Source organism: Bos indicus x Bos taurus, chromosome 13 (genome assembly GCF_003369695.1).
Source record: "Bos indicus x Bos taurus breed Angus x Brahman F1 hybrid chromosome 13, Bos_hybrid_MaternalHap_v2.0, whole genome shotgun sequence".
NCBI lineage: Eukaryota > Metazoa > Chordata > Mammalia > Artiodactyla > Bovidae > Bos > Bos indicus x Bos taurus.
In genome coordinates, this window is record NC_040088.1 from 10,460,688 (window position 1) to 10,483,924 (window position 23,237).

Sequence of the window (23,237 nt, forward strand, 5' to 3'; positions counted from 1 at the left end):
AGTGCCTTCGAGAACACTAGAGGAGGGCAAGGGCCGGGGGGCTCTCTCAGAGTAGACAGGGAGGCCCTCTGGGAGAGGGACACGGGTGCAGAGACTTGGGGGGACACCCGGCCAAGCGTGCCAGGCAGAGGCAACAGCGTGCAAGAGGCGGGGCCTGCCTGGAGTCCAGCAAGAGGACAAGGAGGCCGCAGGGCTGGTGAGCAGCGAGTTGGGGAGAGAGAAGGCTGAGGGTGGCCGGGGCCTTCTGGGGCCTTGGAGGATAAGGGCTGACCTGGAGTTTTGCTCCGATTTTGACTTCCCCCTTTCAGGGCCATTCCCAGATGAATGCTTTAATACTCCTTTCCACGCCAGTTCTCAGAGTCTCCTCCCCGCGCCCCATCACCCCCAGTGGACGGGGATTTAGGCCTGAGGGCGTCTCGTCACACATCCCCCACAGGCACAGACACTATTGACCCAGAAGCAGGCCCAGCTGGGGTGGCGGGGGGCCTCCAGTCTTCAGCTAAAGGAGAGACAAGGTTCTCATCCCATTCCTCCTGCCTCTGGAGAGAAACAGAGCTCAGAATCCACACAGCACAACACAGGAGAGGACCGATGCAACGAGAAAATGTGGCAGAGTCACGTCTCCAAGCCAAGGACCGTCCGACCTGAGCAGAAACGCAGGAAAAGAGCCTGACACTGGGAAAGACTGAGGGCAGGCGGAGAAGGGGGCCACAGAGGACGAGACGGCTGGACGGCATCACCGACCCGATGCACCTGAGTTTGAGCAAGCTCCGGACAGGGAAGCCTGGCATGCTGCAGTCCATGGGGTTGCAAAGAGTCGGACACAACTTAGTGACTCAACAACAACAGGTTCTCCTGTGCCTTTGGCCCAGAGTCCCTTGGTTCGGTCCCCCAGCCCTCCACCCCCTACCTCCAGGCATGGGGTCTTCAGGGGACGGCCAGCCCCCAGGGCCCAGTGGCCCCTTCCCTGACCCAACAGAAGATAAGGGATTCCTGCTTTGCCACCACACAGGTGCTGGCCCACCTGTCCCATATCTGCCTTCCCCACTGGCTCCAGGAGGACAGGCACCCCTTCTGGTCACTGTATCCCCACCGCATCGCAGAGTATGTGACGCATGGAAGATGCTCAATAAATGCATCCATATGAATGCGTTAATGAACAAACAAAATAAGCAACGAACACGTGCACTCTCAAGCCAGTGATGAAAACAACCACCCAAGTCCTGGTCCCTGAACAAACAAATAACAAAGGGAATAATAAAAATGGCTACTATTTACGGGGTATATGTGCTATGTGTCGGATATGGTTAAGAAGTGCTTCTCAGCAGCCCTGTACAATTAGGTCCCTTTTCCACAGCAAGGATGTACTGGAACCCACCCCGACCCCCACACCCAGGTGCCTGGCTCCTAGGCCCGAGGCCTCAAAGGTGGCGGCTCCCTTTGGCTCAGGGAAGCAGAGCATGCCAGAATCGAGGACAGGTGAGCTGAAAGGGGCTGAAATGGCAGGAGGGACTGACTGGGAGAAGAAAAGGAGGTTCCCCTTGGTCTTCCTTGAGACCTTCTCCCACCTGCTCACCTGACCTGCCAGGGCTCTGCTCCAGCTCAGAGAATCACAGGACACTCCTTCTCTCCTTCAACATCTATGCGCTCTTCCCAGCACTGGGACTGAGGGTATTTTGGGAGGCCCTGCGTTACTGAACCCTCACAATAGATAGCCCATGGCTCGGAGAGGCCGCATGAGTCCCCTAAGGTCCTCCAACCAGTTACTGACCGAATCAGGCCTCGAACCTGGATTTCCTCAACTCAGATTCCGAGCGCATTCTCTAGGATGGTGCATTCTGGGGATGGCTCTGTCTCGAGGTGGAGGACATGGCATCTGTCTCATCCTTAACAGAGAACTGTTCTGTCACCAAACTTCCTGCCCCTCTGGCTTGTCTCAGTGCAAATGACTCTGCCCACCTGGGCCCAGAAAGGCCACGCGCTGTACTAACCAGGATGAGGAGTGTGAAGAGTGAGTGACTGAGCGCCTACCACAGTGCCAGCTGCATGGCACCCAGGAAATGCTTTCAAAAAGAACAAGCGAGGCAGGAGAGAGACACAGTGGATCTGCCAACCTGAAAGAGTCCAGGAGAGGGTGTGGTGGTACACAACCTCCGAGTACCTGACAAGCTCCTGCCCTGAATCTCAGAGTGATGGGCAACGAGCTGAGGGCCCCTTCACTTAGACAACTAGAGCCAGGCAGAGAGAGAAAGCGAGCCAGGGACTCCGGTGACAGGACAAAGATCCCATGGCTGAACCGCTGTTGGTTCTGACGCCACTGGAGAAACGTGGCCCCAGGAAACCGTCACTGTTTTACAGCTGCCCGCTGAGAACAGCCCACTTGACAGGCGATGCTGAGAAGTGGAAATTACTCAGAGAGAAACTTGTCTCTTGTCAATCATAAATTTGGGCATATCAAAGACAGGCTTGTAGCTTCTTAGCTAATAAAACCATTTATAAAATACATTAGAGTCAAATTTCATTTGTCTAATTATTCCTCAGGGAATGACTCACTCCAGATCACCAAGATTCCCACACTGTTACTCTTTTAAGCATCAGAACTTTCTGTGGAGACAGAAAGCAGACTGGTGGCTGCCTGGGACTGGAGAGGCTGGAGGGCTTGGGAAGGTGATGAGTTCAGGATGTGGGGTTTCTTTTTGGGGGGAATGAAAAGGTTCTAAAATGATCATGGTGACAGATACAAAACTCTGAAATATACGGTAGGCCAATGAATTATATATTTTAAATGAGTGGACTGTGTGGCATGTGAATTATATCTCAGCAAAGTTGTACCAAAAAAAAAAAAAAAACCTTATCTGAATTAAAATGGACAGAGACTCTTCTCAAGCACTGCACTAATGCATTAGTGTATTACCCACTAACCTTTTCTTCATGATTTAAGATCAGTGCCGTGTGCATAGTTTTTAGTATCTTGTGTAACACGACAACCTTCTCAGTATTATAAGATACAGAGCTGTTTGATCTACCTTTCACAGCGCATTATTTTTTTCTAAAAACGGTGAATTTACTTTCACCATAAAGCTTGGTGGTTAAGTTCATGTACTTGGGTCATGTATCACTTACTGACTGTGTGACCTCTGGTGAATTACAAGATCTTTCTGTGCTTCAGTTTTTCACACATAAAATAAGAGCTTCAACCTCCATGGGAAGTTGTGATGATCAAATAAGATAAGATATACAAAGCCCTGGATGCTGTTCCTGGTGGTGGTAAGCCAGACTGAAATTCAGCTATCCATCAACACTGTTCCCACTGGGCTGGCTTCCCAGGTGCCTCAGTGGTAAAGAACCTGCCTGCAGATGAATCTGCATCCAGGGGCTTCCCAGTGGCACTGAGTCAGAACAGGACACAAGCCTGGTGGCTTAGGAAGGAGATGCAGGAGACTCGGGTTCGATCCCTAGGTTGGGAAGTTCCCCTGGAGGAGGAAATGGCAACCCACTCCAGTATTCTTGCCTGGAAAATCCCATGGACAGGAGAGCCTGGCGGGCTACAGTCCATGGGGCCGCAAAGAGTTGGACATGACTGAGCATAAAGACAGAGCACTGTTCCCACTGCTGTCAGTGTAGCTGCTGTAAAGCCCCTCTGAGCCATAGACTCAGAAACCAGAAGACCTCCAAAGTGTGCTCAGTGAGATGAAACAGGGGCTGGGGGTGCAATTTTGTGGTTAGACTTTGGGACACGCCATCAGATAGCTCTAAGCGCCAGCAATATTAGCTAGTTTGTCCCAGTTCACCCCTAAACAGAAAAACCTAGATGAGGTTGCCCAAGATATCCTGGCACATGGAAGACTGGTGCCTAAGGAGACTCGAGACCCCAAAACACTTGGGGCTCTCTCTTGACCACGTGTGTGTGCTCAGTTGCTAACTCATATCCAACTCTGCAACCCTGGCACTGTAGCCTACCAGGTTCTTCTGTCTATGGGATTTCCCAGGCAAGAACACTGGAGTGGATTGCCACTTCCTTCTCCAGGGAATCGTCCCAAATCAGGGACTGAACCCATGTCTCCCGCATTAGCAGGTGGATTCTTTACCATTGAGCCACCAGGGAAGCCCCTCTCTAGACAACTGATTCTTAACCTTCAGAGGTCACAGACACATCTGAGAATCCGAGGAAAGCTATAGATATTTAGCCTAGGAGAGTATGTGTGTATACATACAAAACTGTACCCATGTTTACAGGAAAATCTTGAATCCCAGAGAAGCCTGTTTAAATACCTTGGCTCTAAACTTCACATAACCCTAGCATCCTCAAGGTTCAGTGGCTAGGCCCCAGTGCTCCCACAGCAACTGGAACAGAAGGCCCTCTGACCCTGGCCAGATAAACAGTCCTGGGAGCTGACTGCCGCATCCAAGCCACTGCAAACATCTGCATCCAGGGGCTTCCCAGCAGCACTGAGTCAGAACAGGACACAAGCCTGGTGGCTTGGGAAGCTGCTATAGGGCAAGGCCCAAATGCCTTGCTGATAAGCAGCTGGGGAGTTTCAGACCCAGGGCAGCTGCCTGCCAGATAAGATCCTTTCTCTGCCAACAGAGAAGAGGAATCTTAGGAGCGGTGCTAGAGGCAGGCCAGGCCGTGAGAGGGAAATCAAAGGAGCTGGAAATCCCCCAAACTCCCAGGACTACTAGGACTTGGACAGTGAACTAAAAACCAGAGATTCTGCCCAAATGTAAGAAGATGGAGCTGTAAAGGGGTAGATAAGTTGGGGGCAAGGGAGGTGGGTGGACCATGGATCAGAGGCTGTTAAAAAATGTTTAGATACCATAAAGATATGAACACTGACCCACGGCAGCCACACTTCCAGGCAGACCATTCTAGGATCTATGGACTGCATTCTTCTTCCAACTGGAAGGAACCTGCACCATCTCTCCTCATCAGATCACTGGGCTGTACTTGTTTCTTTGGGCTGGGTTTTGCCTGCTTTTGCTTCTGTACCACAGTATTAAAATCCCCATCATGTGCCCTTGTCTTTATGAAAATACTTTTACAACAAACAATTGGCGGACGGGGAAGTTGGCATCGCACCCAGATTTGCATTCTATCTGCTTAAGCAGATGGTCGAAGAAACCCATTCTCTTGTAAGCCACCAGAGGTAAATTGTCTTTCTGATTCTCTATAGCATCAGAGAAACGGTGTAAATGGAATCATGACGGAAACTGCAGCGTGATTTTACATAACTTCTGAAAAGGGCCGTCCTGGCTCTCCCTCATGGGACGCTGCGTCCTCTCTGACTTCATTTGGAACCGATTTCTTTTCCTTCTTCAAACGGAAGTAAAAGTACGCAGGCAAACACTCGTGACGCTGCAGCAGAGTGGTGTGAGCAGTGTGACTACCCACCTGGCTCAGTTTCTTTTTCCTGCTCGCATCTCTTCAGATTTTCCACTGTTGACTAATCAATGTGGAAATTCTAAGGAACCAGAAGAAAAACAGAAATTAGAGTCAGACATCCGCTAGGGCTGAAGCAATCTTTTACGAATACAAGTTAACAATATCTATCAACTTATTAACTGTGCACATCCTTTGGCTCACTCAAACATCTAAAAATTTATACTATAAATAGGTTCACATAAGTTAAAAAAAAAATGTCCAGTAAAACATACTGTGTAAAAGTAAAAAAAATAAAAGAGGAAACAACTTAAGTGTCTGTTACTAGGAAAAAGAGTTAAATTATGATATCGACGCAGGGAGGAACTATACAGCCATTACAAAGATTCTGTAATGGCTGTAATGGGGGAGATTCTGTGGTACTGACATGGGAAAAGGTACATACTCTGATGTTTAAAAAAGTGTAAAATTGTATATACTATTTTAGTAAAAAATGAACGTGATTGTTTATCCTTAGGAAAAAAGTACAGCGTTTGTGTACATACACACTTTTTGTATCTATATTAGAAAAAGGCAAACAGCAAACCGAAAACAGCGGCTCCTCCTGGGACTCAGAAACTGAGGGGAGAGGAAGGAAAGGCTTTCAATTTTTATAGGAACTGTTTCTGTTGCAGCTGAAAACTTTATTATTAGAGGCACACACATCTTTCATAGTCATTATACACCCTGTTTAAATTCCAAAGTATCAAGAGTAAGGGCAAAAGAAATTTTTGGACAAAGACTAAGCAGGTTTACCATTGACAGAACTCCAAAACATTCTCCAATAGAAGAGAAAGTGAACATAGAGTATCATTGTGATTGTAGAAGCAACAGTGAGCAAAATTAGTAAGAATATTGGTACATTTAAACAAGTACTGACTGAGTGAGACAAGCTAAATGAGGAGGTAAAAACAGACTTGACGGTATTTGACAACGACAACGTGGAAGATGGAACCGAAATCAGATAGATATTCTAAGGTCCTCGATTATTCAGGACAAAGAAATGCTGTTTTATTTTAGATAACACTTCCATGATGAATACTGAAATTTTAAAAACAACAAAATATAGAAATAGAACACATGAGTCCAGCCAGTTAGTATGTTCCTGGGTAGAAAAGTCTAATTATCCTAAAATGCCAACCTTCCCAGATTACTATATAATCTTAATTAAATTCAAATAAGAATACCAATAGGTTTCTTGGATGGGGGAATGAAAAAAATTACGTTAGAGTTCATATGGAATAGTAAGTATTCAAGAAAATTAGCCAAGAAATAAAGAAAAGCATAAAAAGTAAAGAGGGGATTTGTCTTAAAATTTTAAAAAGTTATTATAAAGACATAATAATAAAAAGATACAGAATTAACAGAAGAATAGACAAATAAGTTGTGGGCTAGAATACCAAGTTCAGAAACATACCATAAAGGAACTTATTAATGACAAAGATGGATTTCAATACAAAACAGAAAAGATGGCGTATTTAATAAATGCTGCTGGCCTATCTAGAACAAAGCCTGATCATTACTCCTCAGGATGCACAAACATAAATTCCAAAGGGATTAAAGGTTCAGGATTAAATTAACTAAAACCATATAAGTATTAGAAAAACATGTACTAAAATATTTATGTAACTTTGAGGTGGGGAAATTATTCCTAAACAAGGCAAGAAATTCAAATACTATGAAGAGCAATACAGAAACAAATTAATAAATAATAGATTAGGGAAAACATTTGCAACACATATGGGATCTTTAATATATAAACACATTAAGCGCTCCTACGTGTGGTTGAGAAAAGACAAACAATTCATAGGAATATGGGCAAAGGAAATTCACAGATAAAGAAAACGAAAAGATCAGTTAACATGCAACAATGCTCAATTTCACTAAACAATATACAGAAGTAAGATGCTATTTCCCCATCAGCTTGGCCACAAATGAAACGAGCGATGGAGAGAGAGAGATGGACAGAAGAGAGAATTCCTAATACTGGTAAAGCTTTAGGGAAATGAAAGTACTCACATATGGCTGGGGAGAACGTAAATTATTACAACTCTTTGTAAAGTAGGATTATATTATCAATCAAAATATAAAGTATGAATACTTTTTAACCCAGCAATACTATTTTTGAAAATATAATCTATAAAAGTAAAAGCACCAGTGAAGATATGTACATGAAAATATTTAACGCAGTAAGATTTTTAATAGGAAAATATGGTAGTAACTCGAGTATCTGCCAAAGGAGAACTGGTTGAATATATTGTGGTACCTCTAGATCTATAGCCCTGAAGTTATTTAAGAGTGAACTGGATTTGTACCTACCCAGGATGTATTATTTAGTGGGAAAAATAAACTGTAAAATAACAAAGTACAATCCCACTTCTGGCAAAACACAATAACCACATACATACATACAATATCCATCTACACAGGAGCTCGGAGAGAGGTATGGAAGGATACACACCAAACTAACTGCCCTGGTTATCTCAGAAGGATGGAAATGGGGAGCAGGAGGAGAGCAGAGATCATAAACTTTCTCTGTATACATCTTCAAATTGTTCAGTTAGTTACAATCAGCACATGCATCTCTAGGGGAAGTCAATGAAGAAAGCAAAAACAACAACAAACAAATACACGAGAGCAGAGACAATGCATGCTAGTAAACTACGTCACACGCTACCCGTTCATCTTTACATGGGACAGTTAACTACTTCCTCTCACTTTCTCTTTTGGTCAAATAAAGAATAGGTCTTCCAAACTATCATTTTAACAGCTGGAAGACAATTTATCTAAAAAACATTTCTTTTGGCCATGCCCTGAGGCATGTCGTCTCTTAATTCCCTGATCAAGGATCGAACCCACGCCCTGTGCATTGGAAGCTCCGAGTTTTAACCACTGGACCGCGGGGGAATCCCCTGGAAGACATTTTTAAAAGCTTCATGAGATGGGGAAAAGCTGCACTTTTCCCCCTAAGCATTTATGTGTTTTATTTTAAAGGGGAAATTTTTTTTACTTAAAAAAAAAAAAAAAAATGCCCCTCTTTAAAAATCTACTGCCCTGCTCAGGTGGTGTGTGGGCTGGTTCCGCACCGTTGACTGTTTTCTGTGGCTACCTGCCCCCAGTTACCTTCCTTCCAAAACCCAAATAAATGTACTCCCAGGCACCTATGTCTGCCGGGAATCAAGGCCCAGTAAACCGCAGCAGCTGTGCTCACAAGGCTCTCTCGGCCTCCAAGCAGATTCTCTGGCTTCGCTATCAAATGGGTCCTGGAATCCAGAGAAGCGAAATGGATTCTTTTGTAACCCATTCTGACAGAAGCAGAAAGGAAGGAGATGGTTTATCCCAGTGGATGAAATGAAAGAGAAAAAAGGAACAGCACTCACAACAAGCTCTTGAAGGCGAGCCACCTAGGTGGAATCGGCCATTTGCAGGTTACCTGGAAGGGTACACTCTGCCCTTACCTGGTGCCATGCTTTGCTTTTAGTTTAATTTTATTTCATTAATTAGAAATCTTTCGCTGAAATAATGATACCGCATGTGTCTATAACACTTCGTATTTTACAAAGCACTTTAAGATACTTTATCTTTTTCAATCTTCACAATGGCCCTGGGATCAGATCAGCCTCATTCTCCTTTGGAGATGAAAATGAGGCCCAGAGAAGTTAAGGATCTTCTAAGGTCACACAGCAAGTTGGTGACAGAATGGCAACAGAAACTCTGGTCTCCAAACCCAAGTCCAGTAGGGAGCTCACAACTGAAATCAGAGAGAAAGGGAGCTAACAGGCAAGCCAACGAATGAAAACACTGGCTCTTGGGAGTACCAGATTTTTCCTGCCCCTTATGAAAAAAATTACAGACCAGGAGGACTATTCTATGCCACCTCAGGGAGAAAGTTTGCTCATACACTGGAATCCAGCTACTGAAGAAGACAGGGAAAATCCTTCCTGGGTCCTGTCCTCATTGCCTCCATCTTCTCCCTCTTCTCTCTTGCTTTCCCCTCTAGGCTTTAGCCCCACTGGCCTCCCTGCCTCCAGCCTTTCACCGGTGTTCCCCTCTCTACCTTGAACAGTCTTTCCCACAACGCAGCACCCTTGCGCCCCAGCCCCCTGCTCCCGCCTTAGCTCTCAGCATAACCGACTCCTCGTCTGGGTTCAAACACCACCATCTCTTGCGGCAAACCTGCCCTGACCACAGTCTCCTCCACACCCCTTACTCGTCCTGGGTATTTCCTAACACCACTATCAGTCCCGTACGCTACATGTGAGGAGGGACCACGGCTGTTTTGTGCAGCGCTCTCCGACTATCACCTTGCCCAGTGCCTAGCAGATACTAGGTGCTCAATAAATACTGGCTGAATACATCAAAGAGTTACTGACATGAATCAAACGCTCGGCTTAAATGCTACTCTGTCAGGCTTCCACAGCACTATCCCTCTCTTGGGGCACATGATCACACATGTTAAGAGTTTTTCTTCCTATCAGGCTGGGAGCTACTTACAAGTCTCACTTACCCTGGTATTGCCAACAGCACCTTGCCCATAATGCTGAAAACATAAGGGTTCTTAATGATGGATGAATTCACACATCCGTAAAGGAAAATACAAAGGAAAGCTGGGGTCCTTAATCGACGGCAGACCTGGTTTCTCCTCTGCCCAAGGGGAGTGCAACACAGAATCTGAGCACCTCTGAGACACGCAAACAGGGACTCTGCCCAGGGAGAGAATAAAACGAGCTCAACTCCCGAAGCAGTGGGTGTGCGCCTAAGAAGGGGATGGGGGCAAAACCATGGATTGCTAACGGGAACTTACACAGGCGAAAACTTCCCAGTGACTAACTGCAAATGCGGATCAGAGACCTAAAAGATTCATGCGCTTGGACCTCACCAGGCCCTATTTAAAAATCAGAGAACCGAAATCACTGCGTGACGATTTCAGTGTGTTTTTCCGTACTGTCTAGCTTTTCCTTTCCACGGTGGTGGTTTAGTCGTGAAGTCATGTCCCACTCTTGCAACCCCGTGGTCTGTACCTGCCAGGCTCCTCTGTGCATGGGATTTCCCAGGCAATAATAATGGAGTGGGTTGCCATTTCCTTCTCCAGGGGATCTTCACGACCCAAGGATTGAACTCATGTCTCCTGCATTGTAGGCAGTCTCCTACGTTGCAGGCAGATTCTTTACTGACTGAGCCACCAGATCCAGCTTATCCTTCCATGAAGGTGTTCTAACTTTCTAATCCGAAGGAAAAAAAAAAAAGGCCACAATAAGTGTTGTAAAAACAAACCAACAGAAAGCATAGTGGTGATTTTAGACAACAGAATCACCCATCCCTAGGATTCCGTGTCCTCTAAGTTGGGGCTGTTGCACTTCAATGACGAGTTCCTTTCTTTCCTCTGAAACCCTGGGGGATAGGAAGGTGCTGAGGGTGAAGGCTTCAGCAGGTGCGGCTCTCATTTCTCCTTAAGGTAAGTGCTGGCATGGCTCTGGGCATCAGGAAGTGGAGGGGAGCGTGGAGTTTGTAATCAACCCAGCTCAGGATCAGGGCCTTGTCTACCTGCTGCTGATCCGCCGTAATTATTCACTCATCTGCCTGTCCTCACGATGCTCTTGAGAACTGCACCAGACCAGAGGCTGTCTCTTCATCAGCCTGATCCTCGAGGCTCATGCTCTCAGTGCCCACCAGCCCTCAGCACAGTTCACGGACTGGCAGGGCCCACCGCCATACAGTACTAAACACAGGTCCCTGGGACATAGTAAGACTGCATTAGCAACCAAATGCTTCATTATTCGAGTGCCCTGAAGGTCCATTATTCAGTTTGGAAGAGCCAAGTTGAAGGACAGCAATTTCTTGGAAGATTAGAGACTACTTTTACAGTTAGGAGATGCTGGCCTTGTCCAGTCAGAGCAGACGCGTTTATCATCGGCAATTCAGAATCGCTTAGCTCGGCAGCTGAGTGTAACTCCCAAAGAAACCATTCTTTGAAGGGGCAGTACTTACAAGTTTTCATGAGGCGTTTCTGAAAGATTTCCAGGAGGTAGTGAGCTCAGCCTTGGGTCCTGATTGATGACTTGTTTCCGAGAACCTTAGACTTTCCACGTCTGTCTCCACTTAGGAACCCACTCGGCCGCTCGTGAAAGCGCCTGGCTGAGTGGACTGGGGGAGTTCAGCTGCCCATCACGCTCAGAAAGGAACACCTGCCACCAACTTTTCCCTTTGGTCGCTGGGTGGGCCAGGGACCTCTGGTGTCAGGAAAAAGCACCCACTTCAGCTTCTGGCCTCAGCACTTCAGTGGGTGACAGGAAACGGTGCTGGGGCTCGGGTTAAAGAGCCAGCAGGGCGGCCCCAGGGCCATCCTGGTGGGGGCTGGGTGTGTGTGTGTGTGTGTGTGTGTGTGTGTGAAGACTGAGGAATTCAGAGATGACTTCTGGCTCCTCACACAAATGCCATCCTGGGACTGAGGGGCCAGGGGATGTCAGCTCACATCCTAGGATGTCAGCTAATGTTCTCCTTCTAGAAACCATAAAGCAGCTAATCCTGAGCATGTATTACTGAGTCAACTAAGTGTGTTGTGAGCTTTAAGCTGCTTTGTCCTCATGGCACCCCTGCCTGCCTCCTAAGTTGCTTCAGTCATGCCCGATTCTTTGCGACCCCGTGGACTGTAGCCCGCCAGGCGCCTCTGTCCATGGGATTCTCCAGGCAAGAATACTGGAGTGGGTAGCCATTCCCTTCTCCAGGGGATCTTTCCTGAAGATCCAGGGATCGAACCCCCATCTCCTGCACTGCAGGCAAATTCTTCACTGCTGAGCCACCAGGGAAGCCCCGACACCCCCTGAGGTAGATATAATTGTGACCCCACATTTCTGGGAAAAGGAGGGTGGGGAGGAATCTCTCCGAGATGGCTCAACCTCTCATGGAACCCTATGAGAGGTGACAGGGACTGGGGACACCAGCGAGCCGGGGGCCACAAATACAACTGTCCACAGGGGCCAGGGGCCAGGCAGAAGCCCAGGGAACACTAGACAGACTGGGCAAGCATTCACATTCAACAAAAATAAAAACGCAAACCAGGTGCCTTCCTTCCAGGGTATCACCTCCTCCTCAGTACCACCTTAGGAAAGAGACGGACTTTTTAAGCAGCTGAAGTGTCGGGGCCCTGAGGGCTCGAGGTCCTGGGTGAGGTTGGGGCGGAGGCCCGGGCCCTCCCATTGCCCACACCCCGGGGGCGGTGCCCTGGCGGCAACGGTCCACTTTCAAAGGGCTCAGCTGCTGGGAGGAGATACGCTGCAGCTCTCAGATCTGCCAAGGGGCTTCACGAGCCCTCCAGCTCACCACAGTCTTAATCCAGTCAGTCAGTTCAGTCACTCAGCTGACTTTTTGCGACCCCATGGACTGCAATATGGTCTTAATCCAAAAGGTCTTAAATACCGCATCTTCCTAGGGTTAGGGTCTCTGATAGGCTCTTAAAGAGAAGAAAAACCCTTCAACTGCCAAGACCTGGAGGCTTGGAAACCCAAAGTCCAAGACCTGACAGCTTCTTTTGCTTTTCTTTGTACTTTGGCTCTGGCCAACCCTTCCCTGCAATGCCCACTCCAGTATCCTGGCCTGGAGGATCCCATGGACAGAGGAGCCTGGCGGACTACGGTCCATGAGGTTGCAGAGTCAGACACAACCGAGCGCCCACGCTCAAGCCCCGTTTCCCCGCAGCGGTGCAGACTGTGTCGAAGTGAAATGGAGAGGGGAGGGAGATGAATAGAGATTTCCGTCTCCTCTTCTCCCTCTCTTTGGCCAAGCTAGGGAGTGGGACAGCGGGCTTCAAGTTGAAATTGAGTATGATGTGTCTCCTCTGTACCTATGTCCCAAGTTCTCTACCAGGAACAAGGAGACGGGGCCTGCGGTCCAGCGGAAGCAGTGAAGGGGTCACGCCAGCACAGCTCAGGTGCGACTCCCTGGTGGTCAAGAGGTTAGGGTTTGGTCTCTCACAGCTCGGGTAAACATAGAAAGGAGTTCAGGAAAACACGGGAACATACAGTGGAGAGTTACCCTGTCGGTGGAGTCGGGAAATAATGATACTGACCGCCTGGTGTTACGTGAAAGGATGAGCATAACACAGAGCCTGGCTCTCACCAGGAGCTCAAGACTTACTGTTGGTTCTTTTTCCTCCTCGCTCCCCGATATACACGCACATACACTGAGGATTTCTCCTTCCAGAACACAAAATCTCACAAAATTTAAACTCAGCAAGTAACCACAGTGCCTGTTTTGTGTCCTCTTTTAGTTCTCCTAGAGGCACCAGTTTTCACCCACTCCGGGATGCTGAAAACCACAGGCCCTCTGTTCCTCAAGCCCTAAGTGTTCTCCTCAAAGGGGAAAGGGCTTTGGAGGTTTCTTTCAGGCTGAATTTGGGAACACAGCTGACCCTTGAGCAGCACAGGGGTGAGGGGCACCGATTCTCTGGGCAGCTGAAAATCCAAGTGCAACTTTACAGTCGGCCCTCTGTATCCACGTGTCTGCAGCATCCCGGGCTTGCATCCGTGGATTCAACCAACTGCGGATCCTGGTTCTGTAGCGTGTTATTTATGGGAAAACATCCGCAGGACAGCCGACCCTCACAGTTCAAAGCCATGTTGTTCAGATGGAGGGCTCATCTAGTTTGGCCCCTCATTTAGGTACAAACAAGGGAACTGAGGTCCAGAGAATAAAACTCCTGCCCAGGGCCCCAGAGTTTCCTGGGGTGGCCCTTCTGTTATATAGTGGCTCTTGCTTTTTATTTTTTTCTTTTTTAAAGCTCGAGAATTTCTTCTTTAACTGTGATTTTTCAACTATTTTTACCCGCGAGGAGGGTGAGTGGTGCACACACAGCACCTGCAAGCTTCATGTCTCCAGCCACCTGAGAACCCTCGGCTCGGCCCCGCAGGTACGGACGGCCCCCTCCCTTCCTCTCTGCACTGAGCGGCTCCCTTGGTTTAAAATCCTGAGGACAGAACCCAGCAGAGAAAATGCCCAAGGGCTTACACAGTCTTGTTTATTTTCTAGGAATAAGCAGCACATTTTTTTTTTTTTTTAAAGGAAGCAATTAAAAGATCAGAAAGCCAAAGGTAAAGATTTCTGTCTTGGAGTTTCCTAGGCAGTTCCTGCAGCACTGGGCAGAAGTGATGAGGTAACGTCATGAAATCTAATCACCTCTGTATCTTAAACAGAAAATACCCCCTGCTGCCTCTGAGGGCGGCAGATTATGGGGAATTCTCATCTGCAGAGACATTTCTCTCTAGAATGTTTAAGATTTTGGGGGGTCCCACCTTGGTCATCAGAAAAATAAATTAAAAGTTTTCCCAAATACCAGTTTCTAAGGGAGGATTTATTTCCTTATCTATATTTGGGGAAAGGAGCTGCTTTTAAAGCCCGAGTGACTCCGTCCAAGTTCTATGGGAAACAAAGTAAGACAGCATTTGACTGGAGCCCTGTCTGTGAGCCTTGAAGTTCAGACTCTAGCCCTAGGCGGTTTCAGACAAAGCCATGGTTTTCAGAGCAATAACATATCATAATGTAAAAATAGACACTTGGTGACCAACGGGCTGGAAAGCAAACTCTCCGGAGAGCCCTGCCTCCCAGCCTGCTTCTCCCTGGGGGTGGGGGCGGTGGCGGCGGCGGTGGGGAAGAAAGTCCTACTTACGAGAGCAGGAGAGTTCCTTCCAAGTCCAGCGGTCCTCGGTCAGAAGGGAAGGTCGAATTTAAGGAGCCAGCATTCAGGACGCCTCCTTCGGAGGGTAAGCAAGACTAGCAGAGCGAGCCGGCGGGGGCAGGCGGGCTCTCTCGTGCCCCCCTCTCTCTCTCTCTCTCCTAAATGAAACGCACTTCGAGGTTTTAGTGGGTGTTTCCCACGTCTCGGGCCAAGTGAGTCCCCATTTGTTGTAACCCAATGCTCGGCTGATGATGTCAACCGCTCAGCTCCCTGGTTCAGCTTCCACCTCTCCGTCCACAGGAGAGATCTGTTTCCTCCGGACAATGAGCCTCGGGGGCTGCAACTGCATCCCGGGCCTGCACGTTTGCCTAACATCCTTCCTTCCATTTTTGGCCTCAGTGACAAAAGGCTTCCTATCCACTCCCGGGGCCAGGGCTCCCGGAGTAAATCCCTTTGCCTCTTAGTCACTGCTGACCGTGGGCTGATTCAGTTTGCTGTGCCATGGTCCAGCTCACTTCTTGGGTGTATGATTACGCTAGTTAGGGCGGGGGAGCTGCACACCACCACACTCCGTACCATCCCCATCTTTTTTCTTCCTGCTCGATTTTCCAAGCTGTTGAATTTCTCCCGAAAGTTTCCTAGGTGCGTGCTGGACAGAGGGCCCGGGTCTGTCCTTTACTTCGACAGATGGCACATGTCCACGCCGAAGGCTCAGAACGGGCACTGGGCTGTTGCCTGGGAACTGGGCTCTGGTCCCCGACACGCTCCTAACTGAATGAATGACACCACGCACATCACCTCTCTCTTTGGATCTCAGTTTTCTCATCAATAAAATGAGGGTTTTGGTGTCTTCCACTTCTAGAATTCAGTAACGGACGAGCTTAATCAACAAATTCACCATAAGGAAATTTACTACAAAGTGGCTGACCACAGGCTTGAGGGAGGGAGGAACCCTGGAGGGGTCAGAGGCTACTGCTCAAGATGCCTGGTTCAGCTCAGGCTCCTTCAACCCCTTTTCTGGTGGAGCTGAGCAGTTTCTCTGGGAGAAAACCCCCAAGAATTCACTGAACAAGTCCTGCGGGACATGGAAAGAGGCAGCATAAACTACGAGATAAGATAAAGCAGCAAGAGAATTTAACTGTCCTAAGGGACTAACATGAAACAGTCGTGGTTACAAGAGATAAGTAATCGCCTGTGTTTGAAGAGTGCTTGATAAGAAAGACAAATAAAGCCTCTCTGCTTTGGTGTACAGTGGGAAGCAATGTGGCACGTATAGCGATTATGAGCATCAATTTCGGAGCCAGGGATGCAGCTGCTCTGACTCCTATGTGACTTAACTTCTCTGAACCCTTTTTGTTTTTTTTTATTGCAAAATGGGATATGAGGGCCTGCATTTGAGGACACTGAGAATGAAATAACACACGAAAGGGACCTGAAGGTATTTGGCCACGTGAGTGACGATAGATGGAGGCTCTAACTTGTTGTACCCAGTCTCCTTTGAGGACTTCTCTGGGCGTCCAGCGGTGAAGATCCACCTGCCAATGCAGGGAACACAGGTTTGATCCCTGGTCTGGGGAGATCCCATACGTCTAGGGACAACTAAGCCCGTGTGCCACAACTACTGAGCCTACACCCTCGGGCTCGTGTCCCACAACAAGGGAAACTGCCACAATGAGAAGCCTGTGCCCCGCAACGAAGAGCAGGCATCACTAGACAAAGACCGCACACAGCAATGAAGACCCGGCACAGCCAGAAATAAAGAAATGAATAAATTAAAAAGTCTCCTCTGACTCTCACTTGAGGAGAATTAGGTCATTGCTAATCTCCTTTTCCTGGATGGGAAAATGAAACACAGAGAAGCTAAGAGACGTGCCCGAGGGCGTGCAGCTGAAGATGAGAGGCCCAAACTTGGAAATGGAGTCTTTTAACTCCTCCTGAGGTCAGACGCGAGCCACACCACCGCCAGTGCTCCCTCCCAAAACGGTTACTCCACTGAGCCGGGCCCTCAGTTGTAAACGGGATCATCCCCACTGTGGGAAACAGGCAAAGCTTCTTCAAACCAGCGGGGAAGCAGTGGGAGGGAGAGTCTTCCTGGGTTCAGCTGACAGGAAACACTTCGGGCTGCTAGGTAAGAGGGGTGCTTAGCTGCTTTTCTACCAAAATACTGTGTGGCCTGAGGCACGTCAGGGCTTCAGTCGCTCCTCCCCCCAGAGACGCAGAGCTGACTTGCCTTAAAGCCGTTTGGGACTTGGGCCCTATTGGGAAAGAAGCTATTTATAGGTGGGAGGAAGGCTGTGGCAGTGTGTGACTGAACAACAATTTTGATGAATGCTCAGAAAACGCTGATGTTAATCAGAAAAGGTCCCAGCAAACAGAGTGTGTATTAGGAGGGAGCGTGCCACTCTGCAGGCTTTCCCACAGGGTGGTGTGAGACTGCGGGAGAATACGGGGACACCAGCCTGGTCACCCACAGAGAGCAGCGGTTCACGGACGGAGACCACTTCCTTCTCGCCCCGGACCTCCTGCCTGAGTAGGACCCTGGGCCAGTTAGCTTCTTTGTGCTTTGGTTTCCCAATGGAAAATGAGAATAACAACAGCTTTCCCCCTTCAAAGTTCTTGGGTGATTTACACCACATACTACAAGTTCAAAAATACTTGTAAAAATCAGCTGGCACATCCTAAACACATCATTTTCTAAGTCTGACTCAGTGTCACCACCCTCTGCCCTGAGCACAACGTGACAATAAATAAGGTCAAGAATGTCAGGAAGCCAGAGAGGAGGGCTGATGTTTGTCAGGATGAGTAAGGAGCAAAGCCTCGGAGTGCTGGCTGACGTTCTCGCAGATACACTCTGTGTGCAGGGCCCGGAGGCGGGGTGGTGCTCGGCTGGGCCTTTATTCCAGGCATCTGAGTGGGCGTCAGGAAGTGAAGCCAGATCCTGACAGGTCAGTAGACTGACATCACCCTTGGCGCGCTGAAGCACGGTGTGTCACTTGATCGAAAAATACTAGGAAGGCGCTCATTCATAAAAACAAAGACAGCGTTTTCCCCGACAACACGCATTCTGTCACATGAGCCCTGCAGACCGAATAACCGTCCGTCTGTGACAGAAGCCACGAAGAGAGAACTGTGATGGCAGCAGCACAGCCAGTCTGTCCTCTACTGACCACGGCAGGGGACACGCTGCGTGGACCGAGGCCACGCGCTGAGCTGTGAAACCCCCGCTGGATGGCATCCTTACCCAAATCAGCAACAGGAAAGTTATTCACAGTCTCATCCAACGGTTGTGGAAACGCGGACTGGCCGGCCTGCTCAGAGAGCCCCCTGGAGAAAGTGATGGAGCCTGTGCTCCAAGATGGGGCTGCCTGGGCCAGACCTGTCTCCTTGAGACCCTTCCTCTGCTGCCTTCTAAATGTTTCCCTTTAGGAACTCAGTCGATTTCTCCAGCCAGCAGGATTGGCCCCATTTGAGGATAAAGGAAACTGGCAGCTTCGGCACCCGGGGCTGGCCTAAAGGCCCCAGAAGCCCCTTGGCCCCAAAGCTGCCTTTAATTCCCATCCTCTCACCCCTAGTCCTGAAGGGATTTCTCCCGCTGAATTTTCTAAGTACTTGATCTGCTTCTCTCTTAAGAGACTTACCCTTTTCTCCTTCGAGGCATATTTATATCTGGATAGAGCTTATTCTGCTGTAGAATTTGAGCTTCTTAAGCAAAAGCTGTGTCTAGTTTATGAGCATTTTGTACATGTTATAAGATACTTATTAAAATAAGGAAATCCATAAATAACAAAAACCTGTACTGTTTATCGTATATCAGATGACATTCTAACTGCTCTATATAAATTACCTCATTTAATCTCGACAAGGATCCTACGAGGCAGGTGTATTTATTATCTCTACTTGACACAGGACAAAATTCCAGACACAGATCACCTGAGTAACTTATTTAGATGGTAACTGATGGATATCTGTTGAAAGGAGTATGTGAATGAATGAATTCTGGCCACCACTAATTACCCACCCTCTGGGCTTCCCTGGTGGCTCAGACGGTAAAGAATCCACCCGCAATGCAGGAGACATGGATTCGATCCCTGGGTCAAGACGATCTCCTGGAGAAGGGAAAGCCAATCTACTCCGGTATTCTTGCCTGGAGAATCCCCATGGACAAAGAAGCCTGGCAGGCTATAGTCCACAGAGTCACAGAGTTAGATAAGAGTAAGTAACTAAACACGCACGCACACACCCACCCTCTAGTCCGAACACCTGTTATTAAAATACAATTAACTTTTCACCCAATCCAAGGCCGGTTTCAGCCGTTACGCCGTTTCAAATGCACTTATTCCCTATGCCACACAGCTGTAAGTTCCCCTTTTTTCCCAGACAAATATAATTGAGAAACATATGGCCTGAGATTTAATAAATGAAAGTAGATTTTCTTTGCTTTCAAATTAGAATCATACTTGCTTATTGTTAAAAAAAAAAATAGGAAAGTAGAAAAGATCAGGGGGAAAAAAAAAGGAAAAAAGCAAGGTGACCCATCATTCTATCACTAGGAACAGCCTATTAACCTCCTGGGGGCACGGACCCAGAAAGAACTGCACCGTCACTCAAAACAGTGTTTGAATTCAGAAACAAGTCATTTGGGGGCGGGGGTGGTTAACTCCACAAAAGATGACAAATGTTTGATATACGAACACCACACTGCCCCTCCCTACCTTTTCCAGCCTTCTTAAAGACCTGCTTCCCCCTAGCAAGAATGGGTTTCAGATGGGGGCAGTTATGGGAGAGGCGCAATCTCCAACTCTTGAGTTAAACAATTTTAGATGTGTTGGCTTTTAGAGCTGAAAAGAGCATGTGGTCTCCTCATTTCTGAGATGGGGAATGCCAGGCCCCAGAAGGCAGGGGTATTTTCTGAGGCTGAGCAGTCTGGTGCTCTAACAGCAAGAAGACCTTCTATTGGTTTGAGGTGTGCTCTCTGTGACACTGCACTGTTGAACATGCATCTGATTGGCCCCACCCTCTTTTTTTTTTTTTAATACTTATTTATTCTTTTCATTTTTGGCTGCACCAGGTCTTAGCTGTGGCATGCGGGATTTTTTATCTTCCTCACAACAAGTGGGATCTTTAGTTGTGGTATGTGAAATGTTAGTTGCGGTATGTGGAATCTAGTTCCCTGGCCAGGGATCAATCCTGGGCCCCCTGCTCTGAGAGCAGAGAGTCTTAGCCACTGGACCACGAGGGAGGTCCCCCAACCCTCTTATTTTGGTTAACTGCTACTCAGCCATCAGATCTGATTAAATGTCACTTCCTTCTGGAGGTCTTCCCTCTGAACCACATGAGCTGCCCCATGTTTCAGGGTCTCCAGGCACCTTCTGCCTCTCCTAACTTGTTAACATATGTTATTGTTAACACATGTTACATGTACTGTGGGCACCACAAGGTCAATGACATGTCTTCTTCATTCACTGGTACAGAACAGGAAACCCAACAAATAATTTCTAAACACACACACATATCCCGGATAGTCCAGGCTTGTGTATGTATGTGAAAGTCACTCAGTCCTGTCCGACTCTTTGCAACCTGGTGGATTATAGAGTCCATGGAATTCTCCAGGCCATAATACTGGAGTGGGTAGCCTTTCCCTTCTCCAGGGGTTCTTCCCAACCCAGGGATCAAACCCAGGACTCCCACATTGCAGGTGGATTCTTTACCAGCTGAGCTACGAGGGAAGCCCAAGAATACTGGAGTGGGTAGCCTATCCCTTCTCCAGCAGATCTTCCCAACCCAGGGAACGAACCAGGGTCTCCTGCATTGGAGACAGATTCTTTACCAAAAGAGCTATCAGGGAAGCTCTTAATGCAATTCTTTGATGCTTAAAAAAAAAAAAAGTAGCATGTCTTCTAAACTTTAAACCAGGCTTTCCCTCTTGTCAGGTAGAATCATTAGAGAACAAAAAATTTCATTCCAAATAATTTCTAAAAGATGTTCAAGATGACAGAAGATGAAGTCCAGAGCACAAGGACAGAAAAGGCCCCGTGGAAATGTGGGAAGTCCAGGGAAGCTCTGGGGCTGGGGACGGCGGGCATCAAGAGGATTTGGGAAGAGGACTGAAAATTGGGGGACCCACTGAAGCCCCTGTGCCAGTCAGCTGCCCATGACACACCCTCAGCACACTGAGGGTGAGCAAGCTCTGCAGAGACCCAGGCAGACGGGAGGGCTCTTTGAATAAACGGAATGACTGCCTTGGGGTGAGCCAGGGCTTCGAGTAGGAGAGTAGGCATCCTTATTTTAACTTTTAAAGGACCTTCAGTCTCAGGTGCCCAAGAGTAGGATGCACCCTTCAGGATGGTACTCAGAACTTCCAGCAGCTTCCTAGGCAGCGGTAGGGTCTCTGGGGGCAAATAGACAACCAATTCCGGAGGAAATCAAGGCCTCACTCCTAAAAGGAGGCTTTTATTATCGACTATAAACGGCAGAAAGAAAAAACTATCATAGGGCATCTGATGAAAACCAACAGCATGACAGAGATTGAAATAAAGAGAAAAATAGACTCCACCATGAGAAAAAAGGTTCAGACAAATGGTAAGCTTTATTTTTAAAAATTCTTATGTCTTCAGAGAGATTCTGAAGATCCTGTGTCCATAAAACATAAAATAAACAGACAAAAACGGGCTCTTAAAAATTAACAACATGAAAACTGAAATTGACAACTAAGGAGAAGGGCTGGAAAATATGAAAAGGAGACCTTTCAAAATATAGGGAAAAAACGTTCACAGGACAAAAAAAGGATCTTGATATAGAACAACAATCCAGGAAGTTCGACGTCAGACTAAATAGGAATTCCAGAAAAAGAACAGAATAGAAAGTACAACAGGAAGTTATCTAAGAAATCATGAGGAAAAGTTCTCAGAGACAAAGGGAGGCTGCGTCTTCAAACCGAAAAGCTTAAAAAGCACCAAGAAGATGAAAAAAGACATAGTGTCTTGACCTTTTAGAATTCAAAAAGGAAAAATTGCTACACCTTTGTAGAGAGATTATTTCAATAGAAAAGAATCAAACTGGTATCAGACCTCTTGCCAGCAATGCTGATGCCTGAAGAAAAGGAGCAATGCTTTTCAAGAAAAAAGTTCAAAATGATTTGGGACCTAGAATGTATACTCAGCTAGGCAAAATAAAGACTTTTTCAGAATTGCAAGGACCTAGAACAACTTCACTTGTACAGTGTTTTGTCAGTAAACTTCTGGAGGAGAAATTTACCTAAACAAGGGTTTAAACTAAAAAGTAAGAATTGGAAAAGAAGGATCTAACAAGAGAGGTGAAAGGCATGCTAAAGGATGATGGTGATGACGATTAAGCAAGTGGCTTCAGGGCCTGGCTGACTCTTGAGCCCTGGGGAGCATCAGCCTGATCCAAGCAGGAAGGTGGAAGCTCCAGGGAAATGGACCTCATGGAATTACTTGACAAGCCTGCCAAAAACTATACTCAAAGACTACGGGAAAGTGTGGAAAGACTCAGCATGATGGAACGAGGAAAACTGAGCATATTAAAGCAGAAGCAGAAAGTCCAGAAAAACCATCAGAAAGGAAAAAAAAAAAAAAATTAGAATGTTACTGGCTTGGCAGTAAATAATATTTACAGTGCCATAACACTGAAAACACTGAATATGAATTTAACCAAAAAACCGTGCTGCAGGGAGGAAAGGGAGAAAAGAATGTGAGCAGGGCTGAGGTGTCTGAACAGAGGCTAAGGCCTCGTGCACCAGCCAAGGAGGTCAACAGGCAAGTTGTCGAAAACTGACAAGTAAAGAGCATCATGGTTGCATGTGGCCCTTGTTTGGATCTGATTTGAAAAATAAATATTTTGAGTTCATCGGAGACCTTTGCTAATAATAATGGATTATTAGTAATTTTATTGTATAATAATGGTAGTACAGTTTTTTTTAAGGAGTCCTTATTTTCTTAGAGATATATGCTCGAGTAGTTATTGATGAAATGTCTAGAATTTATGCCCAAATTATCTGTGAGTAGGGGGAAAACGGCCACTAGCACAGATGAAACAAAACTGGTCGTGAACCTTAGGGCTGAGTAATGAGTGGCCCAGGACCATTCACTATACTATTCTATGATAACATGTTTGAAAATTTCCAGAGTA

The 23,237-nt window shown here is 47.2% G+C and overlaps 1 protein-coding gene across 3 annotated transcripts in view; it reads right to left on the reverse strand.

The window, feature by feature from the left end:
• PKIG (cAMP-dependent protein kinase inhibitor gamma) overlaps window positions 1–23,237 on the reverse strand; it is an 80,163-nt gene that overhangs the window by 19,326 nt on the left and 37,600 nt on the right. For 2 of the 3 annotated variants that reach the window (XM_027558475.1, XM_027558476.1), the window contains exon 2: window positions 5,393–5,462. The gene's annotated coding sequence lies outside the window, so the exon portion shown is untranslated. Of the gene's footprint in view, window positions 1–5,392; window positions 5,463–15,080; window positions 15,430–23,237 lie in introns of those variants that run through there. The other variant, XM_027558474.1, reaches the window with a different exon arrangement.